Source organism: Nothobranchius furzeri, chromosome 10 (genome assembly GCF_043380555.1).
Source record: "Nothobranchius furzeri strain GRZ-AD chromosome 10, NfurGRZ-RIMD1, whole genome shotgun sequence".
Taxonomy (NCBI): domain Eukaryota; kingdom Metazoa; phylum Chordata; class Actinopteri; order Cyprinodontiformes; family Nothobranchiidae; genus Nothobranchius; species Nothobranchius furzeri.
In genome coordinates, this window is record NC_091750.1 from 5,159,661 (window position 1) to 5,180,644 (window position 20,984).

Below are 20,984 nucleotides of genomic sequence, written 5' to 3' on the forward strand. Positions count from 1 at the left end.
AGCGCCTCCAGGAGAGAGGCCCAAGCAAGACGCGCCCCGAGGAGTGTCTTGACACTTGCCAACACTGGGTCTGACTGAGGGCCTCCATGAGAGAAGCCCAAGCAAGACGCGCCCCGAGGAGCGTCTTGCCACATGTCACCACTGGGTCTGACTGAGCGCCTCCAGGAGAGAGCTCCAAGTAAGACGCGCCCCGAGGAGCGTCTTGCCACATGTCAACACTGGGTCTGACTGAGCGCCACCAGGGGAGAGGCCCAAGCAATACGTGCCCCGAGGAGCGTCTAGCCACATGTCACCACTGGGTCTGACTGAGCGCCTCCAGGAGAGAGGCCCAAGCAAGACGCGCCCCGAGGAGCATCTTGCCACATGTCAGCACTCGGTCTGACTGAGCGCCTCTAGGAGAGAGGCCCAAGCAAGACGCGCCCCGAGGAGCGTCTTGCCACATTTCACCACTGGGTCTGACTGAGAGCCTCCAGGAGAGAGGCCCAAGCAAGACCAACCCCGAGGAGCGTCTTGCCACATGTCAACACTGGGTCTGACTGAGCGCCTCCAGGAGAGAGGTCCAAGTAAGACGCGCCCCGAGGAGCGTCTTGCCACATGTCAACACTGGGTCTGACTGAGCGCCTCCAGGAGAGAGGCCCAAGCAAGACGCGCCCTGAGGAGCGTCTTGCCACATGTCAACACTGGGTCTGACTGAGCGCCTCCAGGAGAGAGGCCCAAGCAAGACGTGCCCCGAGGAGCGTCTTGCCACATGTCAACACTGGGTCTGACTGAGCGTCTCCAGGAGAGAGGCCCAAGCAATATGTGCCCCGAGGAGCGTCTTGCCACATGTCAACACTGGGTCTGACAGAGGGCCTCCAGGAGAGAGGCCCAAGCAATACGTGCCCCGAGGAGCATCTAGCCACATGTCACCACTGGGTCTGACTGAGCGCCTCCAGGAGAGAGGCCCAAGCAAGACGCGCCCCGAGGAGCGTCTTGCCACATGTCAACACTGGGTCTGACAGAGGGCCTCCAGGAGAGAGGCTCAAGCAATACGCGCCCCGAGGAGTGTCTTGCCACATGTCAACACTGTGTCTGACTGAGCGCCTCCAGGAGAGAGGCCCAAGCAAGACGCGCCCCGAGGAGCGTCTTGACACATGTCAACACTGGGTCTGACTGAGGTCCTCAATGAGAGAAGCCCAAGCAAGACGCGCCCCGAGGAGCGTCTTGCCACATGTCAACACTGGGTCTGACAGAGGGCCTCCAGGAGAGAGGCCCAAGCAATACGTGCCCCGAGGAGCGTCTTGCCACATGTCACCACTGGGTCTGACTGAGCGCCTGCCGGAGAGAGGCCCAAGTAAGACGCGCCCCGAGGAGCGTCTTGCCACATGTCAACACTGGGTCTGACTGAGCGCCTCCAGGAGAGAGGCCCAAGCAAGATGCGCCCCGAGGTTCGTCTTGCCACATGTCAACACTGGGTCTGTTTGAGCGCCTCCAGGAGAGAGGCCCAAGCAAGACGTGCCCCGAGGAGCGTCTTGCCACATGTCAACACTGGGTCTGACTGAGCACCTCCAGGAGAGAGGCCCAAGCAAGAAGCGCCCCTAGGAGCGTCTTGCCACATGTCAACAATGGGTCTGACTGAGGGCCTCCAGGAGAGAAGCCTAAGCAAGATGCACCCCGAGGAGCGTCTTTCCACATGTCAACAATGGGTCTGACTGAGCTCCTCCAGGAGAGAGGCCCAAGCAAGACGCGCCCCGAGGAGCGTCTTGACACTTGTCGACACTGGGTCTGACTGAGGGCCTCCATGAGAGAGGCCCAAGCAAGACGCGCACAGAGGAGCGTCTTGCCACATGTCAGCACTCGGTCTGACTGAGCGCCTCCAGGAGAGAGGCCCAAGCAAGACGCGCCCCTAGGAGCGTCTTGCCACATGTCAACACTGGGTCTGACAGAGGGCCTCCAGGAGAGAGGCCCAAGCAAGACGCGCCCTGAGGAGTGTCTTGCCACATGTCACCACTGGGTCTGACTGAGCGCCTCCAGGAGAGAGGTTAAAGCAAGACGTGCCCCGAGGAGCGTCTTGCCACATGTCAACACTGGGTCTGACTGAGCGCCTCCAGGAGAGAGGCCCAAGCAAGAAGCGCCCCGAGGAGCGTCTTGCCACATGTCACCAATGGGTCTGACTGAGGGCCTCCAGGAGAGAAGCCCAAGCAAGACGCGCCCCGAGGAGCGTCTTGCCACATGTCAACAATGGGTCTGACTGAGCGCCTCCAGGAGAGAGGCCCAAGCAAGACGCGCCCCGAGGAGTGTCTTGACACTTGCCAACACTGGGTCTGACTGAGGGCCTCCATGAGAGAAGCCCAAGCAAGACGCGCCCCGAGGAGCGTCTTCCCACATGTCACCACTGGGTCTGACTGAGCGCCTCCAGGAGAGAGCTCCAAGTAAGACGCGCCCCGAGGAGCGTCTTGCCACATGTCAGCACTGGGTCTGACTGAGCGCCACCAGGGGAGAGGCCCAAGCAATACGTGCCCCGAGGAGCGTCTAGCCACATGTCACCACTGGGTCTGACTGAGCGCCTCCAGGAGAGAGGCCCAAGCAAGACGCGCCCCGAGGAGCGTCTTGCCACATGTCAGCACTCGGTCTGACTGAGCGCCTCTAGGAGAGAGGCCCAAGCAAGACGCGCCCCGAGGAGCGTCTTGCCACATTTCACCACTGGGTCTGACTGAGAGCCTCCAGGAGAGAGGCCCAAGCAAGACCAACCCCGAGGAGCGTCTTGCCACATGTCAACACTGGGTCTGACTGAGCGCCTCCAGGAGAGAGGTCCAAGTAAGACGCGCCCCGAGGAGCGTCTTGCCACATGTCAACACTGGGTCTGACTGAGCGCCTCCAGGAGAGAGGCCCAAGCAAGACGCGCCCTGAGGAGCGTCTTGCCACATGTCAACACTGGGTCTGACTGAGCGCCTCCAGGAGAGAGGCCCAAGCAAGACGTGCCCCGAGGAGCGTCTTGCCACATGTCAACACTGGGTCTGACTGAGCGCCTCCAGGAGAGAGGCCCAAGCAATATGTGCCCCGAGGAGCGTCTTGCCACATGTCAACACTGGGTCTGACAGAGGGCCTCCAGGAGAGAGGCCCAAGCAATACGTGCCCCGAGGAGCATCTAGCCACATGTCACCACTGGGTCTGACTGAGCGCCTCCAGGAGAGAGGCCCAAGCAAGACGCGCCCCGAGGAGCGTCTTGCCACATGTCAGCACTCGGTCTGACTGAGCGCCTCCAGGAGAGAGGCCCAAGCAAGACGCACCCCGAGAAGCGTCTTGCCACATGTCAACACTGGGTCTGACTGAGCGCCTCCAGGAGAGAGGCCCAAGTAAGACGCGCCCCGAGGAGCGTCTTGCCACATGTCAACACTGGGTCTCACTGAGCGCCTCCAGGAGACAGGCCCAAGCAAGATGCGCACCGAGGAGCGTCTTGCCACATGTCACCACTGGGTCTGACTGAGCGCCTCCAGGAGAGAGGCCCAAGCAAGACGCGCCCCTAGGAGCGTCCTGCCACATGTCAACACTGGGTCTGACAGAGGGCCTCCAGGAGAGAGGCCCAAGCAAGACGCGCCCCGAGGAGTGTCTTGCCACATGTCAACACTGTGTCTGACTGAGCGACTCCAGGAGAGAGGCCCAAGCAAGACGCGCCCCGAGGAGCGTCTTGACACATGTCAACACTGGGTCTGACTGAGGGCCTCAATGAGAGAAGCCCAAGCAAGACGCGCCCCGAGGAGCGTCTTGCCACATGTCAACACTGGGTCTGACAGAGGGCCTCCAGGAGAGAGGCCCAAGCAATACGTGCCCCGAGGAGCGTCTTGCCACATGTCACCACTGGGTCTGACTGAGCGCCTGCCGGAGAGAGGCCCAAGTAAGATGCGCCCCGAGGAGCGTCTTGCCACATGTCAACACTGGGTCTGACTGAGCGCCTCCAGGAGAGAGGCCCAAGCAAGACGCGCCCCGAGGAGCATCTTGCCACATGTCAACACTGGGTCTGACTGAGCGCCTCCAGGAGAGAGGCCCAAGCAAGACGTGCCCCGAGGAGCGTCTTGCCACATGTCAACACTGGGTCTGACTGAGCGCCTCCAGGAGAGAGGCCCAAGCAAGAAGCGCCCCGAGGAGCGTCTTGCCAAATGTCAACAATGGGTCTGACTGAGCGCCTCCAGGAGAGAAGCCTAAGCAAGACGCGCCCCGAGGAGCGTCTTTCCACATGTCAACAATGGGTCTGACTGAGCTCCTCCAGGAGAGAGGCCCAAGCAAGACGCGCCCCGAGGAGCGTCTTGACACTTGTCGACACTGGGTCTGACTGAGGGCCTCCATGAGAGGCCCAAGCAAGACGCGCACCGAGGAGCGTCTTGCCACATGTCAGCAATGGGTCTGACTGAGGGCCTCCAGGAGAGAAGCCCAAGCAAGACGCGCCCCGAGGAGCGTCTTGCCACATGTCAACAATGGGTCTGACTGAGCGCCTCCAGGAGAGAGGCCCAAGCAAGACGCGCCCCGAGGAGTGTCTTGACACTTGTCAACACTGGGTGTGACTGAGGGCCTCCATGAGAGAAGCCCAAGCAAGACGCGCCCCGAGGAGCGTCTTGCCACATGTCACCACTGGGTCTGACTGAGCGCCTCCAGGAGAGAGCTCCAAGTAAGACGCGCCCCGAGGAGCGTCTTGCCACATGTCAACACTGGGTCTGACTGAGCGCCTCCAGGAGAGAGGTCCAAGTAAGACGCGCCCCGAGGAGCGTCTTGCCACATGTCAACACTGGGTCTGACTGAGCGCCTCCAGGAGAGAGGCCCAAGCAAGACGTGCCCCGAGGAGCGTCTTGCCACATGTCAACACTGGGTCTGACTGAGCGCCTCCAGGAGAGAGGCCCAAGCAATATGTGCCCCGAGGAGCATCTTGCCACATGTCAGCACTCAGTCTGACTGAGCGCCTCCAGGAGAGAGGCCCAAGCAATATGTGCCCCGAGGAGCGTCTTGCCACATGTCAGCACTCGGTCTGACTGAGCGCCTCCAGGAGAGAGGCCCAAGCAAGACGCGCCCCGAGGAGCGTCTTGCCACATGTCGCCACTGGGTCTGACTGAGAGCCTCCAGGAGAGAGGCCCAAGCAAGACGCGCCCCGAGGAGCGTCTTGCCACATGTCAACACTGGGTCTGACTGAGCGCCTCCAGGAGAGAGGCCCAAGCAATACGTGCCCCGAGGAGCGTCTTGCCACATGTCAACACTGGGTCTGACTGAGCGCCTCCAGGAGAGATGCCCAAGCAAGAAGCGCCCCGTAGAGCGTCTTGCCACATGTCAACAATGGGTCTGACTGAGGGCCTCCAGGAGAGAAGCCCAAGCAAGACGCGCCCCGAGGAGCGTCTTGCCACATGTCAACAATGGGTCTGACTGAGCGCCTCCAGGAGAGAGGCCCAAGCAATATGCGCCCAGAGGAGCGTCTTGCCATATGTCACCACTGGGTCTGACTGAGCGCCTCCAGGAGAGAGGCCCAAGCAAGACGCGCCCCGAGGAGTGTCTTGCCACATGTCAACACTGGGTCTGACTGAGGGCCTCAATGAGAGAAGCCCAAGCAAGACGCGCCCCGAGGACCGTTTTGCCACATGTCAACACTGGGTCTGACAGAGGGCCTCCAGGAGAGAGGCCCAAGCAACACGCGCCCCGAGGACCGTCTTGACACATGTCAACACTGGGTCTGACTGAGGGCCTCAATGAGAGAAGCCCAAGCAAGACGCGCCCCGAGGAGCGTCTTGCCACATGTCAGCACTCGGTCTGACTGAGCGCCTCCAGGAGAGAGACCCAAGCAAGACGTGCCCCGAGGAGCGTCTTGCCACATGTAAACAATGGGTCTGACTGAGAGCCTCCAGGAGAGAGGCCCAAGCAAGACGCGCCCCGAGGAGCGTCTTGCCACATGTCAACACTGAGTCTGACTGAGCGCCTCCAGGAGATAGGCCAAAGTAAGACGCGCCCCGAGGAGCGTCTTGCCACATGTCAACACTGGGTCTGACTGAGCGCCTCCAGGAGAGAGCTCCAAGTAAGACGCGCCCCGAGGAGCGTCTTGCCACATGTCAACACTGGGTCTGACTGAGCGCCACCAGGGGAGAGGCCCAAGAAATATGTGCCCCGAGGAGCGTCTAGCCACATGTCACCACTGGGTCTGACTGAGCGCCTCCAGGAGAGAGGCCCAAGCAAGACGCACCCCGAGGAGCGTCTTGCCACATGTCAGCACTCGGTCTGACTGAGCGCCTCTAGGGGAGAGGCCCAAGCAATACGTGCCCCGAGGAGCGTCCTGCCACATGTCAACACTGGGTCTGACAGAGGGCCTCCAGGAGAGAGGCCCAAGCAAGACGCGCCCCGAGGAGCGTCTTGCCACATTTCACCACTGGGTCTGACTGAGAGCCTCCAGGAGAGAGGCCCAAGCAAGACCAACCCCGAGGAGCGTCTTGCCACATGTCAACACTGGGTCTGACTGAGCGCCTCCAGGAGAGAGGTCCAAGTAAGACGCGCCCCGAGGAGCGTCTTGCCACATGTCAACAATGGGTCTGACTGAGCGCCTCCAGGAGAGAGGCCCAAGCAAGACGCGCCCCGAGGAGTGTCTTGACACTTGTCAACACTGTGTGTGACTGAGGGCCTCCATGAGAGAAGCCCAAGCAAGACGCGCCCCGAGGAGCGTCTTGCCACATGTCACCACTGGGTCTGACTGAGCGCCTCCAGGAGAGAGCTCCAAGTAAGACGCGCCCCGAGGAGCGTCTTGCCACATGTCAACACTGGGTCTGACTGAGCGCCTCCAGGGGAGAGGCCCAAGCAATACGTGCCCCGAGGAGCGTCTAGCCACATGTTACCACTGGGTCTGACTGAGCGCCTCCAGGAGAGAGGCCCAAGCAAGACGCGCCCCGAGGAGCGTCTTGCCACATGTCAGCACTCGGTCTGACTGAGCGCCTCTAGGAGAGAGGCCCAAGCAAGACGCGCCCCGAGGAGCGTCTTGCCACATTTCACCACTGGGTCTGACTGAGAGCCTCCAGGAGAGAGGCCCAAGCAAGACCAACCCCGAGGAGCGTCTTGCCACATGTCAACACTGGGTCTGACTGAGCGCCTCCAGGAGAGAGGTCCAAGTAAGACGCGCCCCGAGGAGCGTCTTGCCACATGTCAACACTGGGTCTGACTGAGCGCCTCCAGGAGAGAGGCCCAAGCAAGACGTGCCCCGAGGAGCGTCTTGCCACATGTCAACACTGGGTCTGACTGAGCGCCTCCAGGAGAGAGGCCCAAGCAATATGTGCCCCGAGGAGCATCTTGCCACATGTCAGCACTCAGTCTGACTGAGCGCCTCCAGGAGAGAGGCCCAAGCAAGTCGTGCCCCGAGGAGCGTCTTGCCACATGTCGCCACTGGGTCTGACTGAGAGCCTCCAGGAGAGAGGCCCAAGCAAGACGCGCCCCGAGGAGCGTCTTGCCACATGTCAACACTGGGTCTGACTGAGCGCCTCCAGGAGAGAGGCCCAAGCAATATGTGCCCCGAGGAGCGTCTTGCCACATGTCAGCACTCGGTCTGACTGAGCGCCTCCAGGAGAGAGGCCCAAGCAAGTCGCGCCCCGAGGAGCGTCTTGCCACATGTCGCCACTGGGTCTGACTGAGAGCCTCCAGGAGAGAGGCCCAAGCAAGACGCGCCCCGAGGAGCGTCTTGCCACATGTCAACACTGGGTCTGACTGAGCGCCTCCAGGAGAGAGGCCCAAGCAATACGTGCCCCGAGGAGCGTCTTGCCACATGTCAACACTGGGTCTGACTGAGCGCCTCCAGGAGAGATGCCCAAGCAAGAAGCGCCCCGTAGAGCGTCTTGCCACATCTCAACAATGGGTCTGACTGAGGGCCTCCAGGAGAGAAGCCCAAGCAAGACGCGCCCCGAGGAGCGTCTTTCCACATGTCAACAATGGGTCTGACTGAGCGCCTCCAGGAGAGAGGCCCAAGCAAGACGCACCCCGAGGAGTGTCTTGCCACATGTCAACACTGGGTCTGACTGAGGGCCTCAATGAGAGAAGCCCAAGCAAGACGCGCCCCGAGGACCGTTTTGCCACATGTCAACACTGGGTCTGACAGAGGGCCTCCAGGAGAGAGGCCCAAGCAACACGCGCCCCGAGGACCGTCTTGACACATGTCAACACTGGGTCTGACTGAGGGCCTCAATGAGAGAAGCCCAAGCAAGACGCGCTCCGAGGAGCGTCTTGCCACATTTCAGCACTCGGTCTGACTGAGCGCCTCCAGGAGAGAGACCCAAGCAAGACGTGCCCCGAGGAGCGTCTTGCCACATGTAAACAATGGGTCTGACTGAGAGCCTCCAGGAGAGAGGCCCAAGCAAGACGCGCCCCGAGGAGCGTCTTGCCACATGTCAACACTGAGTCTGACTGAGCGCCTCCAGGAGATAGGCCAAAGTAAGACGCGCCCCGAGGAGCGTCTTGCCACATGTCAACACTGGGTCTGACTGAGCGCCTCCAGGAGAGAGCTCCAAGTAAGACGCGCCCCGAGGAGCGTCTTGCCACATGTCAACACTGGGTCTGACTGAGCGCCACCAGGGGAGAGGCCCAAGAAATACGTGCCCCGAGGAGCGTCTAGCCACATGTCACCACTGGGTCTGACTGAGCGCCTCCAGGAGAGAGGCCCAAGCAAGACGCACCCCGAGGAGCGTCTTGCCACATGTCAGCACTCGGTCTGACTGAGCGCCTCTAGGGGAGAGGCCCAAGCAATACGTGCCCCGAGGAGCGTCCTGCCACATGTCAACACTGGGTCTGACAGAGGGCCTCCAGGAGAGAGGCCCAAGCAAGACGCGCCCCGAGGAGCGTCTTGCCACATTTCACCACTGGGTCTGACTGAGAGCCTCCAGGAGAGAGGCCCAAGCAAGACCAACCCCGAGGAGCGTCTTGCCACATGTCAACACTGGGTCTGACTGAGCGCCTCCAGGAGAGAGGTCCAAGTAAGACGCGCCCCGAGGAGCGTCTTGCCACATGTCAACAATGGGTCTGACTGAGCGCCTCCAGGAGAGAGGCCCAAGCAAGACGCGCCCCGAGGAGTGTCTTGCCACATGTCAACACTGGGTCTGACTGAGCGCCTCCAGGAGAGAGGCCCAAGCAAGACGTGCCCCGAGGAGCGTCTTGCCACATGTCAACACTGGGTCTGACTGAGCGCCTCCAGGAGAGAGGCCCAAGCAATATGTGCCCCGAGGAGCATCTTGCCACATGTCAGCACTCAGTCTGACTGAGCGCCTCCAGGAGAGAGGCCCAAGCAATATGTGCCCCGAGGAGCGTCTTGCCACATGTCAGCACTCGGTCTGACTGAGCGCCTCCAGGAGAGAGGCCCAAGCAAGACGCGCCCCGAGGAGCGTCTTGCCACATGTCGCCACTGGGTCTGACTGAGAGCCTCCAGGAGAGAGGCCCAAGCAAGACGCGCCCCGAGGAGCGTCTTGCCACATGTCAACACTGGGTCTGACTGAGCGCCTCCAGGAGAGAGGCCCAAGCAATACGTGCCCCGAGGAGCATCTTGCCACATGTCAACACTGGGTCTGACTGAGCGCCTCCAGGAGAGATGCCCAAGCAAGAAGCGCCCCGTAGAGCGTCTTGCCACATGTCAACAATGGGTCTGACTGAGGGCCTCCAGGAGAGAAGCCCAAGCAAGACGCGCCCCGAGGAGCGTCTTGCCACATGTCAACAATGGGTCTGACTGAGCGCCTCCAGGAGAGAGGCCCAAGCAAGACGCGCCCCGAGGAGTGTCTTGACACTTGTCAACACTGGGTCTGACTGAGGGCCTCCATGAGAGAAGCCCAAGCAAGACGCGCCCCGAGGAGTGTCTTGCCACATGTCAACACTGGGTCTGACAGAGGGCCTCCAGGAGAGAGGCCCAAGCAATATGCGCCCAGAGGAGCGTCTTGCCATATGTCACCACTGGGTCTGACTGAGCGCCTCCAGGAGAGAGGCCCAAGCAAGACGCGCCCCGAGGAGTGTCTTGCCACATGTCAACACTGGGTCTGACTGAGGGCCTCAATGAGAGAAGCCCAAGCAAGACGCGCCCCGATGACCGTTTTGCCACATGTCAACACTGGGTCTGACAGAGGGCCTCCAGGAGAGAGGCCCAAGCATCACGCGCCCCGAGGACCGTCTTGACACATGTCAACACTGGGTCTGACTGAGGGCCTCAATGAGAGAAGCCCAAGCAAGACGCGCCCCGAGGAGCGTCTTGCCACATGTCAGCACTCGGTCTGACTGAGAGCCTCCAGGAGAGAGGCCCAAGCAAGACGCGCCCCGAGGAGCGTCTTGCCACATGTCAACACTGAGTCTGACTGAGCGCCTCCAGGAGATAGGCCAAAGTAAGACGCGCCCCGAGGAGCGTCTTGCCACATGTCAACACTGGGTCTGACTGAGCGCCTCCAGGAGAGAGCTCCAAGTAAGACGCGCCCCGAGGAGCGTCTTGCCACATGTCAACACTGGGTCTGACTGAGCGCCACCAGGGGAGAGGCCCAAGAAATACGTGCCCCGAGGAGCGTCTAGCCACATGTCACCACTGGGTCTGACTGAGCGCCTCCAGGAGAGAGGCCCAAGCAAGACGCACCCCGAGGAGCGTCTTGCCACATGTCAGCACTCGGTCTGACTGAGCGCCTCTAGGAGAGAGGCCCAAGCAAGACGCGCCCCGAGGAGCGTCTTGCCACATTTCACCACTGGGTCTGACTGAGAGCCTCCAGGAGAGAGGCCCAAGCAAGACCAACCCCGAGGAGCGTCTTGCCACATGTCAACACTGGGCCTGACTGAGCGCCTCCAGGAGAGAGGTCCAAGTAAGACGCGCCCCGAGGAGCGTCTTGCCACATGTCAACAATGGGTCTGACTGAGCGCCTCCAGGAGAGAGGCCCAAGCAAGACGCGCCCCGAGGAGTGTCTTGACACTTGTCAACACTGGGTCTGACTGAGGGCCTCCATGAGAGAAGCCCAAGCAAGACGCGCCCCGAGGAGTGTCTTGCCACATGTCAACACTGGGTCTGACAGAGGGCCTCCAGGAGAGAGGCCCAAGCAATATGCGCCCAGAGGAGCATCTTGCCATATGTCACCACTGGGTCTGACTGAGCGCCTCCAGGAGAGAGGCCCAAGCAAGACGCGCCCCGAGGAGTGTCTTGCCACATGTCAACACTGGGTCTGACTGAGGGCCTCAATGAGAGAAGCCCAAGCAAGACGCGCCCCGAGGACCGTTTTGCCACATGTCAACACTGGGTCTGACAGAGGGCCTCCAGGAGAGAGGCCCAAGCAACACGCGCCCCGAGGACCGTCTTGACACATGTCAACACTGGGTCTGACTGAGGGCCTCAATGAGAGAAGCCCAAGCAAGACGCGCCCCGAGGAGCGTCTTGCCACATGTCAGCACTCGGTCTGACTGAGCGCCTCCAGGAGAGAGACCCAAGCAAGACGTGCCCCGAGGAGCGTCTTGCCACATGTAAACAATGGGTCTGACTGAGAGCCTCCAGGAGAGAGGCCCAAGCAAGACGCGCCCCGAGGAGCGTCTTGCCACATGTCAACACTGAGTCTGACTGAGCGCCTCCAGGAGATAGGCCAAAGTAAGACGCGCCCCGAGGAGCGTCTTGCCACATGTCAACACTGGGTCTGACTGAGCGCCTCCAGGAGAGAGCTCCAAGTAAGACGCGCTCCGAGGATTGTCTTGCCACATGTCAACACTGGGTCTGACTGAGCGCCACCAGGGGAGAGGCCCAAGAAATACGTGCCCCGAGGAGCGTCTAGCCACATGTCACCACTGGGTCTGACTGAGCGCCTCCAGGAGAGAGGCCCAAGCAAGACGCACCCCGAGGAGCGTCTTGCCACATGTCAGCACTCGGTCTGACTGAGCGCCTCTAGGAGAGAGGCCCAAGCAAGACGCGCCCCGAGGAGCGTCTTGCCACATTTCACCACTGGGTCTGACTGAGAGCCTCCAGGAGAGAGGCCCAAGCAAGACCAACCCCGAGGAGCGTCTTGCCACATGTCAACACTGGGTCTGACTGAGCGCCTCCAGGAGAGAGGTCCAAGTAAGACGCGCCCCGAGGAGCGTCTTGCCACATGTCAACACTGGGTCTGACTGAGCGCCTCCAGGAGAGAGGCCCAAGCAAGACGCGCCCTGAGGAGCGTCTTGCCACATGTCAACACTGGGTCTGACTGAGCGCCTCCAGGAGAGAGGCCCAAGCAAGACGTGCCCCGAGGAGCGTCTTGCCACATGTTAACACTGGGTCTGACTGAGCGCCTCCAGGAGAGAGGCCCAAGCAATATGTGCCCCGAGGAGCGTCTTGCCACATGTCAACACTGGGTCTGACAGAGGGCCTCCAGGAGAGAGGCCCAAGCAATACGTGCCCCGAGGAGCATCTAGCCACATGTCACCACTGGGTCTGACTGAGCGCCTCCAGGAGAGAGGCCCAAGCAAGACGCGCCCCGAGGAGCGTCTTGCCACATGTCAGCACTCGGTCTGACTGAGCGCCTCCAGGAGAGAGGCCCAAGCAAGACGCGCCCCGAGGAGCGTCTTGCCACCTGTCAGCACTCGGTCTGACTGAGCGCCTCCAGGAGAGAGAGCCAAGCAAGACGCGCCCCTAGGAGCGTCTTGCCACATGTCTCCACTGGGTCTGACAGAGGGCCTCCAGGAGAGAGGCCCAAGCAAGACACGCCCGAGGAGTGTCTTGCCACATGTCAACACTGGGTCTGACTGAGCGCCTCCAGGAGAGAGGCCCAAGCAAGACGCGCCCCGAGGAGCGTTTTGACACATGTCAACACTGGGTCTGACTGAGGGCCTCAATGAGAGAAGCCCAAGCAAGATGCGCCCCGAGGAGCGTCTTGCCACATGTCAACACTGGGTCTGACAGAGGGCCTCCAGGAGAGAGGCCCAAGCAATACGTGCCCCGAGGAGCATCTTGCCACATGTCACCACTGGGTCTGACTGAGCGCCTCCAGGAGAGAGGCCCAAGTAAGACGCGCCCCGAGGAGCGTCTTGCCACATGTCAACACTGGGTCTGACTGAGCGCCTCCAGGAGAGAGGCCCAAGCAAGACGCGCCCCGAGGAGCGTCTTGCCACATGTCAACACTGGGTCTGACTGAGTGCCTCCAGGAGAGAGGCCCAAGCAAGACGTGCCCCGAGGAGCGTCTTGCCATATGTCAACACTGGGTCTGACTGAGCGCCTCCAGGAGAGAGGCCCAAGCAAGAAGCGCCCCGAGGAGCGTCTTGCCACATGTCAACAATGGGTCTGACTGAGGGCCTCCAGGAGAGAAGCCTAAGCAAGACGCGCCCCGAGGAGCGTCTTGACACTTGTCAACACTGGGTGTGACTGAGGGCCTCCATGAGAGAGGCCCAAGCAAGACGCGCCCCGAGGAGCGTCTTGCCACATGTCAACACTGGGTCTGACAGAGGGCCTCCAGGAGAGAGGCCCAAGCAATACGTGCCCCGAGGAGCATCTAGCCACATGTCACCACTGGGTCTGACAGAGCGCCTCCAGGAGAGAGGCCCAAGCAAGATGCGACCAGAGGAGCGTCTTGCCACATGTCAGCACTCGGTCTGACTGAGCGCCTCCAGGAGAGAGGCCCAAGCAAGACGCACCCCGAGGAGCGTCTGGCCACATGTCAACACTGGGTCTGACAGAGGTTCTCCAGGAGAGAGGCCCAAGCAAGACGCGCCCCGAGGAGTGTCTTGCCACATGTCAACACTGTGTCTGACTGAGCGCCTCCAGGAGAGAGGCTCAAGCAAGACGCGCCCCGAGGAGCGTCTTGACACATGTCAACAATGGGTCTGACTGAGGGCCTCAATGAGAGAAGCCCAGGCAAGACGCGCCCCGAGGAGCGTCTTGCCACATGTCAACACTGGGTCCGACAGAGGGCCTCCAGGAGAGAGGCCCAAGCAATACGTGCCCCGAGGAGAGTCTTGCCACATGTCACCACTGGGTCTGACTGAGCGCCTGCCGGAGAGAGGCCCAAGTAAGACGCGCCCCGAGGAGCGTCTTGCCACATGTCAACACTGGGTCTGACTGAGCGCCTCCAGGAGAGAGGCCCAAGCAAGACGCGCCCCGAGGAGCGTCTTGCCACATATGAAACACTGGGTCTGACTGAGCGCCTCCAGGAGAGAGGCCCAAGCAAGATGTGCCCCGAGGAGCGTCTTGCCACATGTCAACACTGGGTCTGACTGAGCGCCTCCAGGAGAGAGGCCCAAGCAAGAAGCGCCCCGAGGAGCGTCTTGCCACATGTCAACAATGGGTCTGACTGAGGGCCTCCAGGAGAGAAGCCTAAGCAAGACGCGCCCCGAGGAGCGTCATTCCACATGTCAACAATGGGTCTGACTGAGCTCCTCCAGGAGAGAGGTCCAAGCAAGAAGCGCCCCGAGGAGCGTCTTGACACTTGTCAACACTGGGTCTGACTGAGGGCCTCCATGAGAGAGGCCCAAGCAAGACGCGCCCCGAGGAGCGTCTTGCCACATGTCAACACTGGGTCTGACAGAGGGCCTCCAGGAGAGAGGCCCAAGCAATACCTGCCCCGAGGAGCGTCTAGCCACATGTCACCACTGGGTCTGACTGAGCGCCTCCAGGAGAGAGGCCCAAGCAAGACGCGCCCCGAGGAGTGTCTTGCCTTATGTCAGCACTCGGTCTGACTGAGCGCCTCCAGGAGAGAGGCCCAAGTAAGACGCGCCCCGAGGAGCGTCTTGCCACATGTCAACACTGGGTCTGACTGAGCGCCTCCAGGAGAGAGGCCCAAGCAAGACGCGCACCGAGGAGCGTCTTGCCACATTTCAGCACTCGGTCTGACTGAGCGCCTCCAGGAGAGAGGCCCAAGCAAGACGCGCCCCTAGGAGCGTCTTGCCACATGTCAACACTGCGTCTGACAGAGGGCCTCCAGGAGGGAGGCCCAAGCAAGACGCGCCCTGAGGAGTGTCTTGCCACATGTCACCACTGGGTCTGACTGAGCGCCTCCAGGAGAGAGGCCCAAGCAAGAAGTGCCCCGAGGAGCGTCTTGCCACATGTCAACACTGGGTCTGACTGAGCGCCTCCAGGAGAGAGGCCCAAGCAAGAAGCGCCCCGAGGAGCGTCTTGCCACATGTCACCAATGGGTCTGACTGAGGGCCTCCAGGAGAGAAGCCCAAGCAAGACGCGCCCCGAGGAGCGTCTTGCCACATGTCAACAATGGGTCTGACTGAGCGCCTCCAGGAGAGAGGCCCAAGCAAGACGCGCCCCGAGGAGTGTCTTGACACTTGTCAACACTGGGTCTGACTGAGGGCCTCCATGAGAGAAGCCCAAGCAAGACGCGCCCCGAGGAGCGTCTTGCCACATGTCACCACTGGGTCTGACTGAGCGCCTCCAGGAGAGAGCTCCAAGTAAGACGCGCCCCGAGGATCGTCTTGCCACATGTCAACACTGTGTCTGACTAAGCGCCTCCAGGGGAGAGGCCCAAGCAATACGTGCCCCGAGGAGCGTCTAGCCCCATGTCACCACTGGGTCTGACTGAGCGCCTCCAGGAGAGAGGCCCAAGCAAGACGCGCCCCGAGGAGCGTCTTGCCACATTTCACCACTGGGTCTGACTGAGAGCCTCCAGGAGAGAGGCCCAAGCAAGACGCGCCCCGAGGAGCGTCTTGCCACATGTCAACACTGGGTCTGACTGAGCGCCTCCAGGAGAGAGGCCCAAGTAAGACGCGCCCTGAGGAGCGTCTTGCCACATGTCAACACTGGGTCTGACTGAGCGCCTCCAGGAGAGAGGCCCAAGCAAGATGCGCACCGAGGAGCGTCTTGCCACATGTCACCACTGGGTCTGACTGAGCGCCTCCAGGAGAGAGGCCCAAGCAAGACGCGCCCCTAGGAGCGTCTTGCCACATGTCAACACTGGGTCTGACAGAGGGCCTCCAGGAGAGAGGCCCAAGCAAGACGCGCCCCGAGGAGTGTCTTGCCACATGTGAACACTGTGTCTGACTGAGCGCCTCCAGGAGAGAGGCCCAAGCAAGACGCGCCCCGAGGAGCGTCTTGACACATGTCAACACTGGGTCTGACAGAGGGTCTCCAGGAGAGAGGCCCAAGCAAGACGCGCCCCGAGGAGTGTCTTGCCACATGTCAACACTGTGTCTGACTGAGCGCCTCCAGGAGAGAGGCCCAAGCAAGACGCGCCCCGAGGAGCGTCTTGACACATGTCAACACTGGGTCTGACTGAGGGCCTCAATGAGAGAAGCCCAAGCAAGACGCGCCCCGAGGAGCGTCTTGCCACATGTCAACACTGGGTCTGACAGAGGGCCTCCAGGAGAGAGGCCCAAGCAATACCTGCCCCGAGGAGCGTCTTGCCACATGTCAACACTGGGTCTGACTGAGCGCCTCCAGGAGAGAGGCCCAAGCAAGACGCGCCCCGAGGACCGTTTTGCCACATGTCAACACTGGGTCTGACAGAGGGCCTCCAGGAGAGAGGCCCAAGCAACACGCGCCCCGAGGACCGTCTTGACACATGTCAACACTGGGTCTGACTGAGGGCCTCAATGAGAGAAGCCCAAGCAAGACGCATCCCGAGGAGCGTCTTGCCACATGTCAGCACTCGGTCTGACTGAGCGCCTCCAGGAGAGAGACCCAAGCAAGACGTGCCCCGAGGAGCGTCTTGCCACATGTAAACAATGGGTCTGACTGAGAGCCTCCAGGAGAGAGGCCCAAGCAAGACGCGCCCCGAGGAGCGTCTTGCCACATGTCAACACTGAGTCTGACTGAGCGCCTCCAGGAGATAGGCCAAAGTAAGACGCGCCCCGAGGAGCGTCTTGCCACATGTCAACACTGGGTCTGACTGAGCGCCTCCAGGAGAGAGCTCCAAGTAAGACGCGCTCCGAGGAGCGTCTTGCCACATGTCAACACTGGGTCTGACTGAGCGCCACCAGGGGAGAGGCCCAAGAAATACGTGCCCCGAGGAGCGTCTAGCCACATGTCACCACTGGGTCTGACTGAGCGCCTCCAGGAGAGAGGCCCAAGCAAGACGCACCCCGAGGAGCGTCTTGCCACATGTCAGCACTCGGTCTGACTGAGCGCCTCTAGGAGAGAGGCCCAAGCAAGACGCGCCCCGAGGAGCCTCTTGCCACATTTCACCACTGGGTCTGACTGAGAGCCTCCAGGAGAGAGGCCCAAGCAAGACCAACCCCGAGGAGCGTCTTGCCACATGTCAACACTGGGTCTGACTGAGCGCCTCGAGGAGAGAGGTCCAAGTAAGACGCGCCCCGAGGAGCGTCTTGCCACATGTCAACACTGGGTCTGACTGAGCGCCTCCAGGAGAGAGGCCCAAGCAAGACGCGCCCTGAGGAGCGTCTTGCCACATGTCAACACTGGGTCTGACTGAGCGCCTCCAGGAGAGAGGCCCAAGCAAGACGTGCCCCGAGGAGCGTCTTGCCACATGTTAACACTGGGTCTGACTGAGCGCCTCCAGGAGAGAGGCCCAAGCAATATGTGCCCCGAGGAGCGTCTTGCCACATGTCAACACTGGGTCTGACAGAGGGCCTCCAGGAGAGAGGCCCAAGCAATACGTGCCCCGAGGAGCATCTAGCCACATGTCACCACTGGGTCTGACTGAGCGCCTCCAGGAGAGAGGCCCAAGCAAGACGCGCCCCGAGGAGCGTCTTGCCACATGTCAGCACTCGGTCTGACTGAGCGCCTCCAGGAGAGAGGCCCAAGCAAGACGCGCCCCGAGGAGCGTCTTGCCACCTGTCAGCACTCGGTCTGACTGAGCGCCTCCAGGAGAGAGAGCCAAGCAAGACGCGCCCCTAGGAGCGTCTTGCCACATGTCTCCACTGGGTCTGACAGAGGGCCTCCAGGAGAGAGGCCCAAGCAAGACGCGCCCCGAGGAGTGTCTTGCCACATGTCAACACTGGGTCTGACTGAGCGCCTCCAGGAGAGAGGCCCAAGCAAGACGCGCCCCGAGGAGCGTTTTGGCACATGTCAACACTGGGTCTGACTGAGGGCCTCAATGAGAGAAGCCCAAGCAAGATGCGCCCCGAGGAGCGTCTTGCCACATGTCAACACTGGGTCTGACAGAGGGCCTCCAGGAGAGAGGCCCAAGCAATACGTGCCCCGAGGAGCATCTTGCCACATGTCACCACTGGGTCTGACTGAGCGCCTCCAGGAGAGAGGCCCAAGTAAGACGCGCCCCGAGGAGCGTCTTGCCACATGTCAACACTGGGTCTGACTGAGCGCCTCCAGGAGAGAGGCCCAAGCAAGACGCGCCCCGAGGAGCGTCTTGCCACATGTCAACACTGGGTCTGACTGAGTGCCTCCAGGAGAGAGGCCCAAGCAAGACGTGCCCCGAGGAGCGTCTTGCCATATGTCAACACTGGGTCTGACTGAGCGCCTCCAGGAGAGAGGCCCAAGCAAGAAGCGCCCCGAGGAGCGTCTTGCCACATGTCAACAATGGGTCTGACTGAGGGCCTCCAGGAGAGAAGCCTAAGCAAGACGCGCCCCGAGGAGCGTCTTGACACTTGTCAACACTGGGTGTGACTGAGGGCCTCCATGAGAGAGGCCCAAGCAAGACGCGCCCCGAGGAGCGTCTTGCCACATGTCAACACTGGGTCTGACAGAGGGCCTCCAGGAGAGAGGCCCAAGCAATACGTGCCCCGAGGAGCATCTAGCCACATGTCACCACTGGGTCTGACAGAGCGCCTCCAGGAGAGAGGCCCAAGCAAGATGCGACCCGAGGAGCGTCTTGCCACATGTCAGCACTCGGTCTGACTGAGCGCCTCCAGGAGAGAGGCCCAAGCAAGACGCACCCCGAGGAGCGTCTTGCCACATGTCAACACTGGGTCTGACTGAGCGCCTCCAGGAGAGAGGCCCAAGTAAGACGCGCCCCGAGGAGCGTCTTGCCACATGTCAACACTGGGTCTGACTGAGCGCCTCCAGGAGAGAGGCCCAAGCAAGATGCGCACCGAGGAGCGTCTTGCCACATGTCACCACTGGGTCTGACTGAGCGCCTCCAGGAGAGAGGCCCAAGCAAGACGCGCCCCTAGGAGCGTCTGGCCACATGTCAACACTGGGTCTGACAGAGGGCCTCCAGGAGAGAGGCCCAAGCAAGACGCGCCCCGAGGAGCGTCATTCCACATGTCAACAATGGGTCTGACTGAGCTCCTCCAGGAGAGAGGTCCAAGCAAGAAGCGCCCCGAGGAGCGTCTTGACACTTGTCAACACTGGGTCTGACTGAGGGCCTCCATGAGAGAGGCCCAAGCAAGACGCGCCCCGAGGAGCGTCTTGCCACATGTCAACACTGGGTCTGACAGAGGGCCTCCAGGAGAGAGGCCCAAGCAATACCTGCCCCGAGGAGCGTCTAGCCACATGTCACCACTGGGTCTGACTGAGCGCCTCCAGGAGAGAGGCCCAAGCAAGACGCGCCCCGAGGAGTGTCTTGCCTTATGTCAGCACTCGGTCTGACTGAGCGCCTCCAGGAGAGAGGCCCAAGTAAGACGCGCCCCGAGGAGCGTCTTGCCACATGTCAACACTGGGTCTGACTGAGCGCCTCCAGGAGAGAGGCCCAAGCAAGACGCGCACCGAGGAGCGTCTTGCCACATTTCAGCACTCGGTCTGACTGAGCGCCTCCAGGAGAGAGGCCCAAGCAAGACGCGCCCCTAGGAGCGTCTTGCCACATGTCAACACTGCGTCTGACAGAGGGCCTCCAGGAGGGAGGCCCAAGCAAGACGCGCCCTGAGGAGTGTCTTGCCACATGTCACCACTGGGTCTGACTGAGCGCCTCCAGGAGAGAGGCCCAAGCAAGAAGTGCCCCGAGGAGCGTCTTGCCACATGTCAACACTGGGTCTGACTGAGCGCCTCCAGGAGAGAGGCCCAAGCAAGAAGTGCCCCGAGGAGCGTCTTGCCACATGTCAACACTGGGTCTGACTGAGCGCCTCCAGGAGAGAGGCCCAAGCAAGAAGCGCCCCGAGGAGCGTCTTGCCACATGTCACCAATGGGTCTGACTGAGGGCCTCCAGGAGAGAAGCCCAAGCAAGACGCGCCCCGAGGAGCGTCTTGCCACATGTCAACAATGGGTCTGACTGAGCGCCTCCAGGAGAGAGGCCCAAGCAAGACGCGCCCCGAGGAGTGTCTTGACACTTGTCAACACTGGGTCTGACTGAGGGCCTCCATGAGAGAAGCCCAAGCAAGACGCGCCCCGAGGAGCGTCTTGCCACATGTCACCACTGGGTCTGACTGAGCGCCTCCAGGAGAGAGCTCCAAGTAAGACACGCCCCGAGGATCGTCTTGCCACATGTCAACACTGTGTCTGACTAAGCGCCTCCAGGAGAGAGGCCCAAGCAAGACGCGCCCCGAGGAGTGTCTTGCCACATGTGAACACTGTGTCTGACTGAGCGCCTCCAGGAGAGAGGCCCAAGCAAGACGCGCCCCGAGGAGCGTCTTGACACATGTCAACACTGGGTCTGACAGAGGGCCTCCAGGAGAGAGGCCCAAGCAAGACGCGCCCCGAGGAGTGTCTTGCCACATGTCAACACTGTGTCTGACTGAGCGCCTCCAGGAGAGAGGCCCAAGCAAGACGCGCCCCGAGGAGCGTCTAGCCACATGTCACCACTGGGTCTGACTGAGCGCCTCCAGGAGAGAGGCCCAAGCAAGACAGGCCCCGAGGAGCGTCTTGCCACATGTCAGCACTCGGTCTGACTGAGCGCCTCTAGGAGAGAGGCCCAAGCAAGACGCGCCCCGAGGAGCGTCTTGCCACATTTCACCACTGGGTCTGACTGAGAGCCTCCAGGAGAGAGGCCCAAGCAAGACGCGCCCCGAGGAGCGTCTTGCCACATGTCAACACTGGGTCTGACTGAGCGCCTCCAGGAGAGAGGCCCAAGCAAGATGCGCACCGAGGAGCGTCTTGCCACATGTCAACACTGGGTCTGACAGAGGGCCTCCAGGAGAGAGGCCCAAGCAATACCTGCCCCGAGGAGCGTCTAGCCACATGTCACCACTGGGTCTGACTGAGCGCCTCCAGGAGAGAGGCCCAAGCAAGACGCGCCCCGAGG